The sequence below is a fragment of the Phalacrocorax carbo genome, chromosome 3, assembly GCF_963921805.1.
Source record: "Phalacrocorax carbo chromosome 3, bPhaCar2.1, whole genome shotgun sequence".
Lineage (NCBI taxonomy): Eukaryota > Metazoa > Chordata > Aves > Suliformes > Phalacrocoracidae > Phalacrocorax > Phalacrocorax carbo.
The window spans coordinates 73,906,362-73,921,394 of NC_087515.1; the positions used below are offsets into that span (position 1 = coordinate 73,906,362).

The window sequence follows — 15,033 nt, forward strand, 5'->3', positions numbered from 1 at the left end:
GGAGACCGTTGGCAATGCTTTATCAGATGTGGCCTGCGACTGCCCCCCTTGAGGCACCTCCTCACCTCCTTCCCTTCCTCACAGACCCTTGTTGCCTTCTTTCTCTGCAACTTGGGACTGTTGTCACTGCCTGGTCCTGCAATGTCAGTGCAGCTCTCCTCAAAACTGCCCTGGGAAGCATTGCCCATCTTAAGGCACTTGTGAGATGGGTACCTTGTTCTTAATCTTGTAAAACAACTTATAAAAGGAAGCGCTTGCCATGTAAGCATCTTACAAAACCAGCCTTCAGTTCTTCCTAGCGTTTTGAAATTTTTAGACATGACACAGAAAAAGCGGCAGAAGACAAACTGAAGATGGGAGTACGTGCCATGTGTATCAGCTACTCTGCTAACACATTCCTGTGCTGGCTGCCAGCTAGTCTTACTCCAGTTTATATGCTGCTTTTCCTTCTAAATAACCAGTAGGCAGAAAACATCCTACACGGCTGAGTTTGCTTGTTGCTCATGCTGTTCTCAGGACAGTAGTTTAAATGTTATGATTCTTACCAGATACATAGATTAACGTGTTAAATATCGCAATGCGATGTGCACCAGGATTACAACCCCAAGTGAACTAAAGCCAAGGGCAAGGCAAAGTCAACATAAACTGAACTGAAACTTCTAATTAGTGGATTCAATGTGAACAGATCTCCCAAGTGAGGACATATAACATCACATTCTAGAGGGAATGTATTTATTGATGGGAAGATGAGGTAAACAAAGTATTAAGTGCTCTGTATTTCATGTGAATGAGGCAATAGCTTCATTAATAATGAATGCTAATTATGTCATCTCCCTTAGGTATCTGGTATGCCTTCGCTTATCAATACTTTCCTTCCTGGTAGACAGAAGAATGTTAATAGTTCCAAGGAATAACGTTGTCTTTTACTGGGTAAAGAGCACAGCTATTTCAGAGAAGACTATGAAAATATGTTTCTTATCAAGCATGATTATTCTGAATATGTGTAATTACAGATGCACACAAAATTATACATGCAATTGTATAACTGTATATACACAATAATATATGCATTACAAATGCATATTGTGTAATAATGCAAACATTATTGTACAAATAAAATATGTTACTGCAATGCAACTTAGGAAGAGATATCCTTCGGAGCAATGACTTTTCAAACAGTAACATTTTCTAACTTGAACTTGGTGGTCATGAGATAGTAACAATAAGATAGTAACAAATAGATAGTAACAAAAAGGCAAGAGAAGTGTGTGTGTCACCAAAGTCTCCAACAGAAAAGCTCATACAAACAAAACCTATGTTACTACGATTGCTCACAAGGTGTTTGGCATCTTCTGAATAGCAGATACCACGTTACAAATCACCCTGTTGCTACCACCAACATTATAACGCCGTACTCCCTGGCAACTGAAAGCAGGGGTGAAGAACAGTGGGAGCTGCAAGTTCCCAGATGTAGTCATCTTCCACGTTCAGCAGCATCCTTATGTTGTTCATCTTCACTGCCAAATACTAGGTGAGCGCACCACAGATTTCCAGAAATGTTACTTGCCTTTGTCCTGAAGTGTTTTCCTTCTCCATTCAAGGTGCCTTCTTGCCACAAGCCATTGTTCATCTGTCACAACAAAACATCCCACAGAAGAGAAGCAACACCTCTGACCCTTCAGCGTGAGAGACACTAGGCAGCAACCTGAGCAGCTGCACCTGCAGTTCTGCTTCTGTCCCACCTGGTCTGGAAGCAATGGTCTGGTTCAAGGAAGCATGCAGCTTCACTCCCACTCTACACTACTAGTAGGACAGCAGCTTTACTCCAGTCCCACTTTCATGGAGATGTGGAGGTGTAAAAATGCCTGTCTTTGAATGCAAAGGTGTCTGCACACTAGATTTTTTAAGAAGGTCTTTCAGGTCACAGACTGACCTCAGAAACAGAAGGCCAGCTGCTAGGAGAGAGCGCTACCCACTAACAGCTCCGAAATTCAACGCGGTGAGCAGCCCGCAGTGGAGAGGAGCCCAAAGCAATGCGGGATGCCAGTTGACGTAGCCACTCACGCGTCAACGTAAGCGTTAAATAATGTGCTCCAGCCCGATCCGTGGGTCTAGTTCACGCCGTACTGTCAAGTAAGCAGGTGCGCGCAGATGTGTGCTGAGGACAGTGGCAGGGCAGCCTCGCTGAGGCTGGCACTCTTTTCTCAGCCATAGACGCTGTGCTTAGGCAAGCAGCCTCAGCTGTCATCTTAGCAACACCTAGAGCTGATCATGGCCACGGGAAACCTCAGAAATATTAAACACGAAGGCTAAAAACTAGAGGAAATGCTGAGAGTCACCTAGTCCACTTTTGTATTCAGAGGTAGGATAAACCCTCCCTAAACTATGGCAAGTTAAGTTTTTTTGGTAAAAAATACTTTTTATTGTGTCTGGTTTACAGTTTCTGAATATTTATGACTGCCAGCTCCGCTCTACTCTATAGCTAGCAATTAACAGCATCACCGAAAGACCTTTTCCTTGTTTAAATAAATTGCAAAGACCCAAGCCAAAATAGTTTTAAATATACCATAAAATGTTAGGAAGACTGAAAACTTTAAAGTCACTAGTGGGTCATTCTGGTTTCTGCAAGAACCAGGAGGAGTATTTCCAGTGACTTTAGTGGGACAATTTTCTAACAACCTTCACAAGATTCGGCTCAGCGGCATATATTTATGGGTCCATTATCCAGTTATCAATATTCAGAACTAAGTAGCCTTCTAATTTTTTGAAAGAAACCTTTTATCCAAGGAAACTGGAACTAAAAATATGCTGTTCTCTCACTGAACACAGAGAAAATATAAGGGGTTTTTTTTTTCTATATTAGTGATTAAAAAATGTAAATGAAATTGTTCAAAAGTTGAAAGTTAAAATTCCATCTCTAATCACCTCTTAGTGGTGTCACTGGAATTATGATATAATCTAATATAATCATTAGATTTTAAATGATCTTACTCTGTTAAGTGCTATCTTGATTTAATCAGCTGTTCCTGTAATTACATTGTGGCTCTCCCATTAGTATTTTATCAGCTTCATTGAGGGCTGTATACCTCCACCATCAAATTTTTTTATAGGCTACAATTCGATGTGCAGCCTTCAGGTTGGTTGGAATTTATTGCAGCTTAACTGCAAAACCAGCGGGTTAGCTACAAGAAAACCGGTAGAAAAGTTCTAGAATCTATTTTCAGACCCCTTTAATCCATTCAGAAAATACTTGAGCATAATGAAATTTTACCTTTTAAGGTTAAAGCTATTTGATATTAAGCGCAACAGAAGTTGGAGTAGAAAGCTATAATTCTTGCGGGGGAGATTGTTGCATACAGAGCAAAAGCCTGTCCCAGAAAGGCTCGAGTGTCAGGTTTGATCCCACGCACTTTGGAGGCTATTCTGCAAACTCACCTTTAATGACATGCTTGCTGCAAGGCAACAGGAGATGAGCCGCTGCCTTTCAAAATGGATAGGTTCCTTTTAATCTCCTAGAGATTAAAGAATCCAAATTAAAGAGAATTTGGATTAACAACCCTAAAGTTATAAGCAACGTAGGCCAATTGATACAACCCCTCCCTGAGCTCTCTTTGAAGGTAATGAAGGCAATGGAACTTGAGCAATACCTTGGACATACACTGTTTCTGAGGTCTGACTGTGTTCTCTCTCACTTGTTTGGTTGTTTTTTAACACGTGCACCCGAAATACCAGCGTGATCGTGTCGTGTGGCACACTGAGCCTTGCCACAGGTCAGAACAGCAAACTCTGGAACTCCCTAGTGCCATTTACATACATAACAGTAAGGCAATATTCTGAGTAAAAATGAGGGAAGTTCTAGGCCACGTAACACTTAAATAAGCTGTACAAAGGATGAGTATAAAAACCAATAACTGATTTCTTGGTTGTGTGCGCTTGGGCTATTGCACGCAGCATTTCCACAGTGTCTTCTTCAGGTTTTACTTTTTTATACTTGGTGAGGCAGACCCTAACACGTATTAAAGTAGTCACATACCACGAATGCACACATATTAGGAATCCATGGAAGAATGGAGTGATAGGGGCGTACACATTTGCAAGTCCCGAAACTAAACTTATAAGAAGAAACCTTTTCTCTCCTTGTTAGAGGAACGTCAGATTTTTCTCCAGTGTAATATCAAATATCAGACACATGCTCTGATAAGCAATGTACTAACTTTTTTTTTTAGTACAACAGTACATGAAATTAATTGTTTAAGTGATAACGAGCAGTCGGAGAGAAGGGGAAGCAGTTGTGAGCGAAAGTTGATGTCAAACCAGCAGAGGGAGCTCCAAAATTTGAATTTTTTTTTTTTTTTTTTTTGCAGCGAGAAACGACCTTGGGAGATGACTGTCGTAAAAAATACTCGTCAGTCACTGAACACGGTGGCTGCCTGCGCTGCTTCTTCCCTGGTCCCAGGAATCACAACAGCAAAATGAGGTCACATTTCTTTGGGTAGGAGTTCTCTCCTGACATGCTTGAAATATAATTGAAAATGTCTTTGTAGTACCATTGTTTGTTGGAAGAAATAATGGTAGTGTAATTGTAAGATCTTGTGCTTACCAAAAGCTATGCTAAATTCTTTCTTAATGTCTTACATGTCTGCACTGCTGCCCTTATTACCTGAATCCATTGCATTTAACAGTAAGCCATGATGAAGAGCCAGACTGTGACATTAAATGCTCTTTTCCAAACTAAGACAGATGATATCCCACCAGAGTGCCGTGGCCTGGGTCACAGCATGTTTTCTCCCTTTTAGAATTGGTTCCAACATGATGGGTGCCAGGACACTGAAGGGACATGGAGCGCGGAGTCAGCTGTGGAGTGCTTTCTTCATGACCAGGGCAGCAAACATGATATGTCCCAGGAGCTCTCCTGGCATGGGCTCACACAGACCTGGACCTGGCCTTACACCTCCCTCAGCTCTGGGTGGGACACTGTCCGGGCCAAGGACAAATGTTACTGGAAATCATGTCACTGTCGACATCTCAGACTGAAAACCAGCATGGTTGTGGAATGAGCTGGTCAGGCGCTCTCCAGATCTCTCTGCTAAATGTAATCATGGACTGCTTCTACCTTTCATTATTTCTTTCAGCAAAAGGAACTGGTGAGAAATTGAATACCCTCTCAGCGCAATGTATTATCACTGAGAGCTGCACAATGGAAAGTTTCTTGTCAGCAGTGCCCAAAGCAGGGATGGCTTTGGTACCTCTCATCCCTTCCTCAATAACATGCTTATGCATTAGCATAAGCATTAAGCTGATTAACATTAGCTTAATTGCTAGCAAACTGGGTTTGAGCTGAACGCCCTTGAAGACTCTTTCTTCCTGAGTATTATTGTGAGAGACTTTTTCTTTGCCTGTGAAACAGGAAAAAAATGCTTTATTTTAATTTTCTGTTACTGATAGCAACACACAAATCTTTCTGAATTACAAACACATACATACAGCTTTGACCAGTACTATAACACCGGTGATTATCAATATCTGCTAAAAAGACCTTTTGGAGATTTCTCTCTCTTCTGTTTCTCTGATCTTTAGAGTGTGTCGTGGTTTAACCGCAGCCAGCAACTCCCACACACACAGGCGCTCGCTCACTCCTTCCTGGTGGGAGGGGGAGAGAATCAGAAGGGTGAAAGTGAGAAAACTAATGGGTTGAAATAAAGACAGTTTAAGAGATAAAGCAAAAGCTGCTCACACAAACAAAGCAAAACAAGGAATTCATTCACTCCTTCCCATGGGCAGGCAGGAGTTCAGTCATCTCCAGGAAAGCTGGGCTCCGTCACATGTAATGGTTACTTTGGAAGACAAATGCCATCACTCCGAACATCACCCCCTTCTTTCTTCTTCCCCTGGCTTTGTATGCTGAGCATGATGTCACATGGTGTGGGATGTCCCGTTGGTCAGTTTGGGTCAGCTGTCCCAGCTGTGCCCCCTCCCAGCTTCTTGTGCACCCGGCAGAGCTTGGGGAGCTGAAAAAGTCCTTGACTAGTGTAAGCACTACTTAAAAACAACTAAAACATCTGTGTGTTATCAACATTATTCTCATCCTAAATCCAAAACACAGCACTGTGCCAGCTACTATGAAGATAATTAACTCTATCCCAGCTGAAACCAGGACAGAGTCCCTGTATCATATGCATTTACTAATCCCCTTCTTCCCAATTAGGACAGTAGTAACATGCTTTCTGTAGCTGGTGACATCTGCATTTCTTTACTCCTGGTTTCTGATGAAGTATCTACCATTCCCCAGTTTTTTCCAAGGGCCCATAAATGTTTCGACTAAGGAAACTGTTATTTAACCCTCATGCTTCCCTGCCTTTCAAATTCTGTTTGGTGGGTGATTAAAACTTCACAGAATTCAGCCACCTTGCTCCCTCTCTCCTTTATCTAACATTCCTGGTAGTGATGACAGTCAACTCATCAGCAAGACTGGTTTTGGACCTATGGGATTTGGGGACAGAATTATCAAGGCTCTTGTCATGCACTGATACTAGGCATAAACTGAAACTCCAGCATGTATCTGTATACAGTGCTTGATTGCTTTTAACATGTCAACAGTTTCTTAATCAGTAGGCCTTGACAGCTTTGTTGGCAGGCCCTCCCAGTGGGCACCTCTACCTTGTGGGCTGAGCCTGGGCCTCGGGCTGTTCTGGGGACCAGTTGTGCCTGCTGGTTACGGTGCTCTGAGGTGCTTGTGCTCAGGTGTGGCCCAAAGCCGGAGCAGGGCCTGGGTAGCCCACATGTATCTGACACTTCAGCACAGGTTCCAGCCAGCTTGACATCACATCCAGGAGCAAGGCCGAGGGCACTGCAGACCTGCCCATGAGCAGATACCTAAGCAAAGCATGGTGCAGGCGCTCTGAGCCCAGAGTTCAGCTGTCAGTGACCACAGAGACACTGTGGAAGCTTTATCGCTGAAGGTCTTAGAGACAGATTAGCCTGTCTTGGGGCAGAACAGCGCACCGCTGGGGTCACTCCTGAGAGTTGCTTCCTCTGGCACTGTGATAAGGGCAGAAAGCACACGTGTCACAGGTGCCTACAGAGGTAAGCCAGTGCAGGTGTGACTCCAGGTCTTGTATCTCATTGTGCTGCGTTTTTGCCAGCAGTGTGCCTCATGCAAAGTAGGGACACACAAGCTGCAGATTTTAAACAGTTCATTGTCCATTCACTGAACAGTTTGCATTCTGAGTCAAGGAACTGTTTCCGCTCACTGTTCCGGACTCAATATAGCGTGGTTACATTTGAGAATGTGAGTAAAATAAAGTGCTTTATTTTAGACACATTCCCCATATATCTAAGTTAAAATTTTGTTTCCAAAAGGCTTTGTTATGAGAAGTTGATAAATGATGGATATGTTCACTTCAAACCCCTAACAAATTTTAAAAGATCAATTTCAGAAAACACCTTATCTAGTTTATTAAGAATTTTCAGGGTTTTAATCTAAACATCATACAGCTGTTTTAAAAAAAAATCCAGATGATAGAATCTTTATTTTTACTCCTAACATGCTAAACTTGTATCAGTTAACCTAAACTAAGTAAAAACTTTTGCTTCCTGAACCCAGGGTTCTCAAACTGATATCGCTGATAGACTCTCCGTCCAATTTAATTTTACTTCTTAATCCAAACTGCTACTGTCGGAGCCTCTTAACTGTTCTACTTGAGATATCTAAAACAGGCAAACAATACAAGAAATATCTGGTTCCTATAACTGCCACAGAACAGCCGACCTCCCTAAGCTGAGAGTGTGTGTGATGCCAAAAAGCTAATTAGGTCAGTGTGTCTGTTTAAATTGTACAGGAGATGAGCATTAAATTTTTACTAAATTTAACTGTCTGTTTCTGGATCTGGAATGTCTGTTTGCTAGGATAGAGCAGGAGCAGACACACTGGGCTTTAAATTAATCAAAACAAGTATACTGAAATATGGGCAGAAAATGAAGTGGCAGTCAGAATTACAGTATTTATTATATTATCTAAATTATAAGATAACGCAAAAGCTGAAGAAAGGGATGACTTTCAGAATGGATATACTGCAAGCATTTAGATGGCTTGTTCTGGCTGCAATTTGGAGCAACTGCCTAGATAAAATATCAAAAAAGTCATGTGGCATTTTTAAAGTGCATGCAACGTGAATTTGCAGGCATTAGTTAGGAACCTTCAGCTGTGTTTAAATTAGGGGACATGGGAGCACTTTCTACGTCCAGGGTCTAGGCACGTGCCCTGTTTAGACTTCACCATGCACCATCCCTTTTCCTTAGGCCATGTGCTTTCTTCCATGGGAAAAATCTGGGTGCACACCCCAGAAGGCAGCACTGCAAGCTTCTGGCAGGAACTCAGCTGTGAAATCAGGAGAGCAGGATATGCTGTAGAGCATACCTGGCCTGGGGCCTATACACATCCTTTTTGCAACTAGGATTTGCAGCCCAAAGTGTTTTTAGGTTTTTAGGTTATCAATATGTGCACACGGCACCAGCTCACCTTTCTTCCAAAAGAAGACGTTATGCACTCCTCTTGCAACATAGGGATTAGTGTACTCCCTCATAAAGTGGGATCTTGATTAATAATATTAATCCTTAAGATTATTATTAGTCTTATACAGTCACGGACATGTCCACCATTATTTTTTGCTTTTGGGACAGATAAGTTTGACACTTAATAGAGACTTGCTTTTCCTCCTCAGTATAGCTGAAGTCAGATGAGCCCATTGAGGGCAAAGTGACTCCACTAGGAACCTTCTGGTTCCTGGCATTGTAAGGGAGGTCATGGACAGCCTGTTCCCTTCACTGCAGCCCATAATATCTTGGGATGTGAAAAGTTTATGCTTTCACTGTTGGCTCAGGTTGCAGAACATTCTGGTGACAAACCCGGTGATCCTGTGGGGAGAGAAGAGAGAAGAGCTTGTGAGAAATAGACAGGCAAGGAAAAGAACCTCAAAACCAGCTAAGTTTAGTTTTAAAAGCTTGACAGAATCTGTAAGAATAGCGGTTGATATGCTGCACTAAATGCCTGCACTAAATAAATGGATTTATTTTCTGGTACCAAAAACTATATGGGTCTGTTTTTAGGTGGCATTGTGCAGTTTATGCTCCCTCAAACAATAAGCACTGGGAGGTTGATGTGAAAATATGGTTGGAGTAAAAATAGATTTTTTTTCTCTATATTCTTTCAGCTTTCTGGAAATGGATGTTTCTTAAAAGTACTGGTGTGAAAGTAAACACTGCCAAAATGGAAAGAATAGCAGATACCACCCCTGTTCCATGTGAGCTAGTAACCTGCCCGAGGTAGACTCTCTGTTATGCTTTCTTCCAAAGTATGTTCCAGACTCTGTAGTCTCTCAAGGCTTGTAGTCAAACAGAAGCTGCTGAAATATCAGCATCCAACATCAACTTCCTGAAAGAGCTGTTGTCACCTATTGTCACAGATATTGTCACACACTTTCCGTATAATCATTATTTCCATTAGTCAATACCTAGTGTGCAAGTAGGTACGTTTTTCTTCCAGGTGTCTACAAAACAGAAAGGGAACTGATGGCAAGAAATAAACTTTAACTGTTGCTGTTTAATATGACTACCAGGAATGTAGCCCTGAGATGTGGTAACAACAACATCTACCATTGAACTGCACAATCTCTATTTGCCTCCTATGGCATTTCAGAAATTAGCAGTGTGAGCCTCAGTTGATCTGACAGGACAAGGGGTAATGGTTTTAAACTGAAGGAGGGTAGTTTTAGACTGGATATAAGGAAAACATTTTTAACTATGAGGGTGGTGAAACACTGGAACAGGTTGCCCAGAAAGGTGATAGATGTCCCATCCCTCGTTCAAGGTGAGGTTGGACGGGGCTCTGAGCAACCTGATCTAGCTGAAGATGTCCCTGCTCACTGCAGGGGGGTTGGACTAGATGGCCTCTAAAGGTCCATTCCAACCCAAACCATTCTATGATTCTATGATCTGTTAGGAGTTTGCACCACTAACACCACCAGCAGAACTTGAAAATAAGGCATCCTTCCCATGCCATGGCCTTTCTGAGGGATGCCACAAAAAACTTGGGAGGGGGGGCAGGGGGGAAAGGCAGCAAAGTAGGGGAATACAGACAGACCCACAGGCTCCCGGATGGGTTTTAAGGCCAGGCCACCAATTAAAGCTCCACGTCAGTTTCCTGTGCTATGCCACCCACAGGTTTGATTGAGCAGGGCAAAATAGCTACCGGAGATAGATGTAATGGAAATGGTTATGCAACAAATGAAGTGGCAGCAACAGCAAAATATATACTTCCCAAGCAAAACTCTCTGAACCAAGCTTGTATGTTGGAAATACAACTTGGGGATGGGAGGTTAGGAAAAAAACACCTGTTTGAGAACAGCAGCCCTCTGTTCCTCAGGGCTTGCTTCTGGCTGTGCTGTGGTGCTCAAGCTACCATCTGCCCAGGCAGCTGCTGGCAGCTGCAGCCACCAGCTGTATCCAAGGGGATCCCGAGAATGGACCCAGCTCAGCAGCCGTGCAAATAGTACCGTGAAGACAAGCAATTGTTGGTCTGCATGCCATCAAGTTCCAGGGAGAGTAAGTACTGAATAAAGGGAAGAATAGGCTTTTTTCTTTTGACTCACTTTGTCTACCCTGTTGTCCCTATTAGATCTCTCTCTTCTCCTGTGATTAATTCTCAATGTGGTATTTTTAATAGTTGTATATTTCATTTACATTTGATACTTAAAGAGGGAGGAAGGATGAAAGGATGAAACTCCTAGAATGAATGCACATTGACCCCTAACCTTAAACAGTGGTATTATCCTTCTGTAAGTCTATCCTCTGTCAAGTAACTGTACCCATGAAATAAATATTAGTCTCTTAACAGCTGTTCTGGAGACTACATCCCTATTACTACTCTCTTGAACACAGTAAACTAAATACAGTTAAATGAAGTTATCAGACATGATCTCATATTCAAAGAACCAATGTCACTAAAATAACATTCTAAATTCAACAGCCTAATGTAATTATTAAAGTGGAGTGTAGTCTGTTTAGTACTTTATTGATTTAAGCCACTCCCTCTTAATTTGTAGCAGCAGTGCCACTGCTGCCATTGGGTTAGCCCTGCTGGTATCATTACATCTTGGACAATATTTACAATATAGCAGAGAATAATGTTAATGACCAAAATTTATCATACAGAGTTTAAGATTTTTGGCAAAGTATTTAAGCCTGACGTTAAAAGGGGAGGGCTTGTACTTATGGGAATAAAACATGAAAAATAACAAGAAGCTAGAAAGCATAAGACACTTCTTCTACCTGTCTAGACAAAGAAAAAAAGTGACTTCTCATGTTCCTTTCTGTGTAGGTTGATGCTGGGGCCGAGGGGGGCCGTTCTCAGAAAAAGGACTATGAGATGTGGTAGCGCTCTTCCTTTGTCCCTATAATAGTGTCCTTCTTCTCCACAGCCTGTGATGTTGAGCCTTCCTGCCTCCTTTGCTCTCCCACCTTTTATTCCTTCTCAGTGGCTCCATTCTTTCTCATTTTTCACTTTCTTCAGTGCTGACCTCACAACCTCAACCTCTTTTTTTATACAGCTCTTTTCACCACCATCTCTCAGCCTCCCGAAAGCGCACACACATCCCCATGTATGCACGCACACGCATATCACCAAGAATGTTTTTTTCACTTCGTATCTCTTCCACTGTGAGTTTATATCCATTATATATGAATAGAATGCATACATACATATGTATATAAATGACTGTATATGCAACTTGTGAATGCTGGATCTGGGACGACGAACATATCTTTTTTTTTTAAATATCGCTGTGAAGGCGTGCGTATCCAGGCTTGCCAATAATCTGTGCCAAGTCCATTCCACACTAGCCTGGTTAGGCAGTCGCTCAACTAAGTGATCGTACTATGAACAGAACAGCTGATACACTCCAGTAGCTGAAGCCTGTGGCCTTGCCTGTCTGCAGACAAAAGGCTGGAGGAATAAAGGAACAGAGGTGATAAAAACTGATAAAAGACCCCTTTGAGGAAGGCATTTAAATGCATTTTATGGTCAGTAAAGAAAGTAATCTCCTTCCACAGGACGCTTGGTCCCATCCTAAGATGGCTGTTTAAAATGGCATCATGCCTGAGCTGACACACTTCTGACGAGCTCCAAGCTCTTGTCCCAAAATGTCAGTCTTTCAGGGCACCAAGAACTAAACCAGACATTTTGGGCACTGCCCAATTACACTTACAGATACATTTTTAGCTGCGAATTTATCATAACTGTGTCAGCTCTGCTGCATGCGTGTCATAAGTAATACAGTATTTGGCACTACCTCTAAGGCCTGTTCCTGCAGCAATTTTACTGAGAATGCCCTCTTTTATCTTTTAAACAGTAATTTATTGATTCTCTGTTGATTTGGTAGAGAGAAAAAGAGAACCAGAGGAAAAAAAGAACCCTTTGTTAAGTGTGAATTCCCATGCTCAAAAAAGAGAGGAAAAATAGCAAAAGCAATCCCACTGGTAGTACGGTCAATCTTTAAACCCCACTCGTGATTTTTTTTTTTTTGGTTTTAGAGCAAGCAGTACTGCTTTATATACATTTGCTCTTCTTATGCAGATAGAAAAAAAAATCTCTTCTTCCTTGGTATTGCATGTTCATGTGAAATGTGCAGTTTATTGATGAAAAGGTTGTGGTATTGATGAAAAGTTTCTGTGGTAGATGCAGAGAGGAAAAGCAAAACGAAAGTGACTGTGTCCAGCAGAGGGAGCTCCAAAATCTAATATTTTTTTCCTTTTTTTTGCGGGGGTGACGGTGCTTTTCTTTGAAATAGATGATCTGTGGTAGAACCCTGCTTTTTAACATATAAATCCTTTTATAATTGTCATTCCCTTCCTTTAGGAATTCCTGTCTTTCTCACAATCCTTAAAATGATACTAGAATTTATCTATGCATGCGGGTATTTCTGAGGCTGTCCTAACATTCTAAAACAATTTGTATATGTTTAAATTAATTTCAACTTAAATTTTAATGCAGAAGTTGCCATATTTTTTCATAGCATCTATTTAAAATACTTCTGTTTAGCTTTTCCAGAAAAAAAAAAATCATAGCATGGGAATTATTTATGTGCATTTTCCTAAATTTCCACATGCAAACTATTTCAGCTCAGCACATGAACAAAGCTTTTTTCCATGATATAAAACAGATATATATATATATATATATAAATGGCCATATGTTTCATCTTCTGGTCAAGTCAAGTCAGCCAGTCCCAGATGAAGCAGATAGATGGCAAATTATAGGAGTTTTAAGCCCTCACCTCTGCCATCAGCACCTGTTCTTCCCTCATTGTTCAAATTCATTAAAAAATGACTGCAGATCCTGATGCCACTTTGTTGCTTCTGATAATATTAAACTACTAATCTAACATGTATTTGTCTAATATGAGGTGTGAAGGGTGACATGCATATTCTATTGCCCTCACAAATGACATCTAGTAAGTATGCTTTATTTAACATGAAAAAAAAATAATCACTGCCTGTCTCTTGTTCACAGTATTTCAATCTTTTTCTCTGTGGAGAAGCAGATCCCAGCCTTCACTGGCCCAGTGGCAGAAATGCTGAGCAAGTGAATTGTGGAAAGCAAAACCATGTTCAGCTCTCCCTTTTGGCTTCTTTTTTTTTTTTCAATTTCCTGAGGCTCAAAAGCCTCAGGAGCTTGTAAAAAACCATGTCTGCTGCCCTCAACTTTTATTCTTAAAATGAAGACAGAAGACATATGGCATTTAGCTCCTGGTCATGTCGTGCCATGCCACTAAAATATCCAGTCTACTGGAGTTTTTTCTTTTTCTCCGGCTTGGAGGAGAAAGGGACATAATGGGAGCAAGCTTCAGAGGAATAGCTGTGCAGTCCTTCAGCAACTGCTCTGTGTGCACAAGGGGTCCAGATAGTTGTGTGTGGGATGAACGCCCTTCTGAAACAGTGTGGCATTGCCCTTGATGTAACTAACTCCTTGTTCTGCCAAAGAATTAATGTCATGATGTACTTCTTCCCATCTCTGCTCATGCTGCGGCAGCTCCCAGATGCAGGAGAGTGTGTCGTCGTTCATTTTGAAGACAAGAAGGCAGTAAACGTTTATTTGCTGCCAGCTGCTTGATTTCTGCACTCTGCCTTACAGAAAAAAGAGAGCTGGAAGACATTTGTGCAATTTGGAGCTTCCCATCACCAACTCCTCGGTGTGTTGTGGCTGCGATTGGACCAGATAATCAGAAAGTACGATCTGGCTCCACAATCTGTTTTGTTCCCCTTTTCCCCTCCTCTTTTTGATCTGCTTCCAAGAGCTTACTCTGGAGTCAGTGATGATGGCTGGGCACCTTGGATATCTGAAAAGCAAGCCACTAATTTAGGTGCAAAAACAGTGCTTTAGGCTTAGTTTTCAAGAAGCTTACTGATGCCTGGGCATGCAAATATTGAAACATTATTTGCCACACTGCAAATAATAGTTACTAAACAGTTAGGTTCAGATTTATTTGTGCATTTTAAATGTGTTAAAGTTGTGTCACAAACTACTGCTTATAAATATGGTGCTTTCCCAAGCCAGCCCATCTCACAGAGGATGGAGAAGCAAAACTTCCATCTGATACTTTCAGCTCAAAGCCTGCTTACCTCCCAGCCCAGTTCCTCTCTCTCTGACGTGGCGCCAAGCAGAGCTGGGAGATCGGATTAATTCCTGGAAGTCCTTGTGCTCTAAAACGACAGCTGAATTTAATCTTCAAGTACTGAAAAGTACTTGAAATACCATTAGCAAGGCTAATTTCAGGGATCAGTTCCTCAAGTTAACTCTGTCTTATGTCATGCCTGCCCAAAGGAATATTCTCTTTCTTAAGAATGAAGGTGTTCTTAAGATCATTTTTTTCTTTAACTTTTCCTTCTCCCCTGCTTCCACCACCCAGAGCCTAACATCAGTCAAAGATCAGTGTTAAAAAGGTAATGTTCATTAAGCGCCTATTTTCTCCTCCTCTTGTT

General features: G+C 41.6%; 1 long non-coding RNA gene across 1 annotated transcript; it reads left to right on the forward strand.

Moving 5' to 3' along the window:
* The first annotated feature begins 4,372 nt into the window (after positions 1-4,372).
* LOC135312872 (uncharacterized) lies at positions 4,373-5,108 on the forward strand. The gene is made up of 2 exons (XR_010372489.1): positions 4,373-4,492; positions 4,797-5,108. It is a non-coding gene; the product is annotated as an uncharacterized LOC135312872 (long non-coding RNA).
* Positions 5,109-15,033: the final 9,925 nt, after the last annotated feature.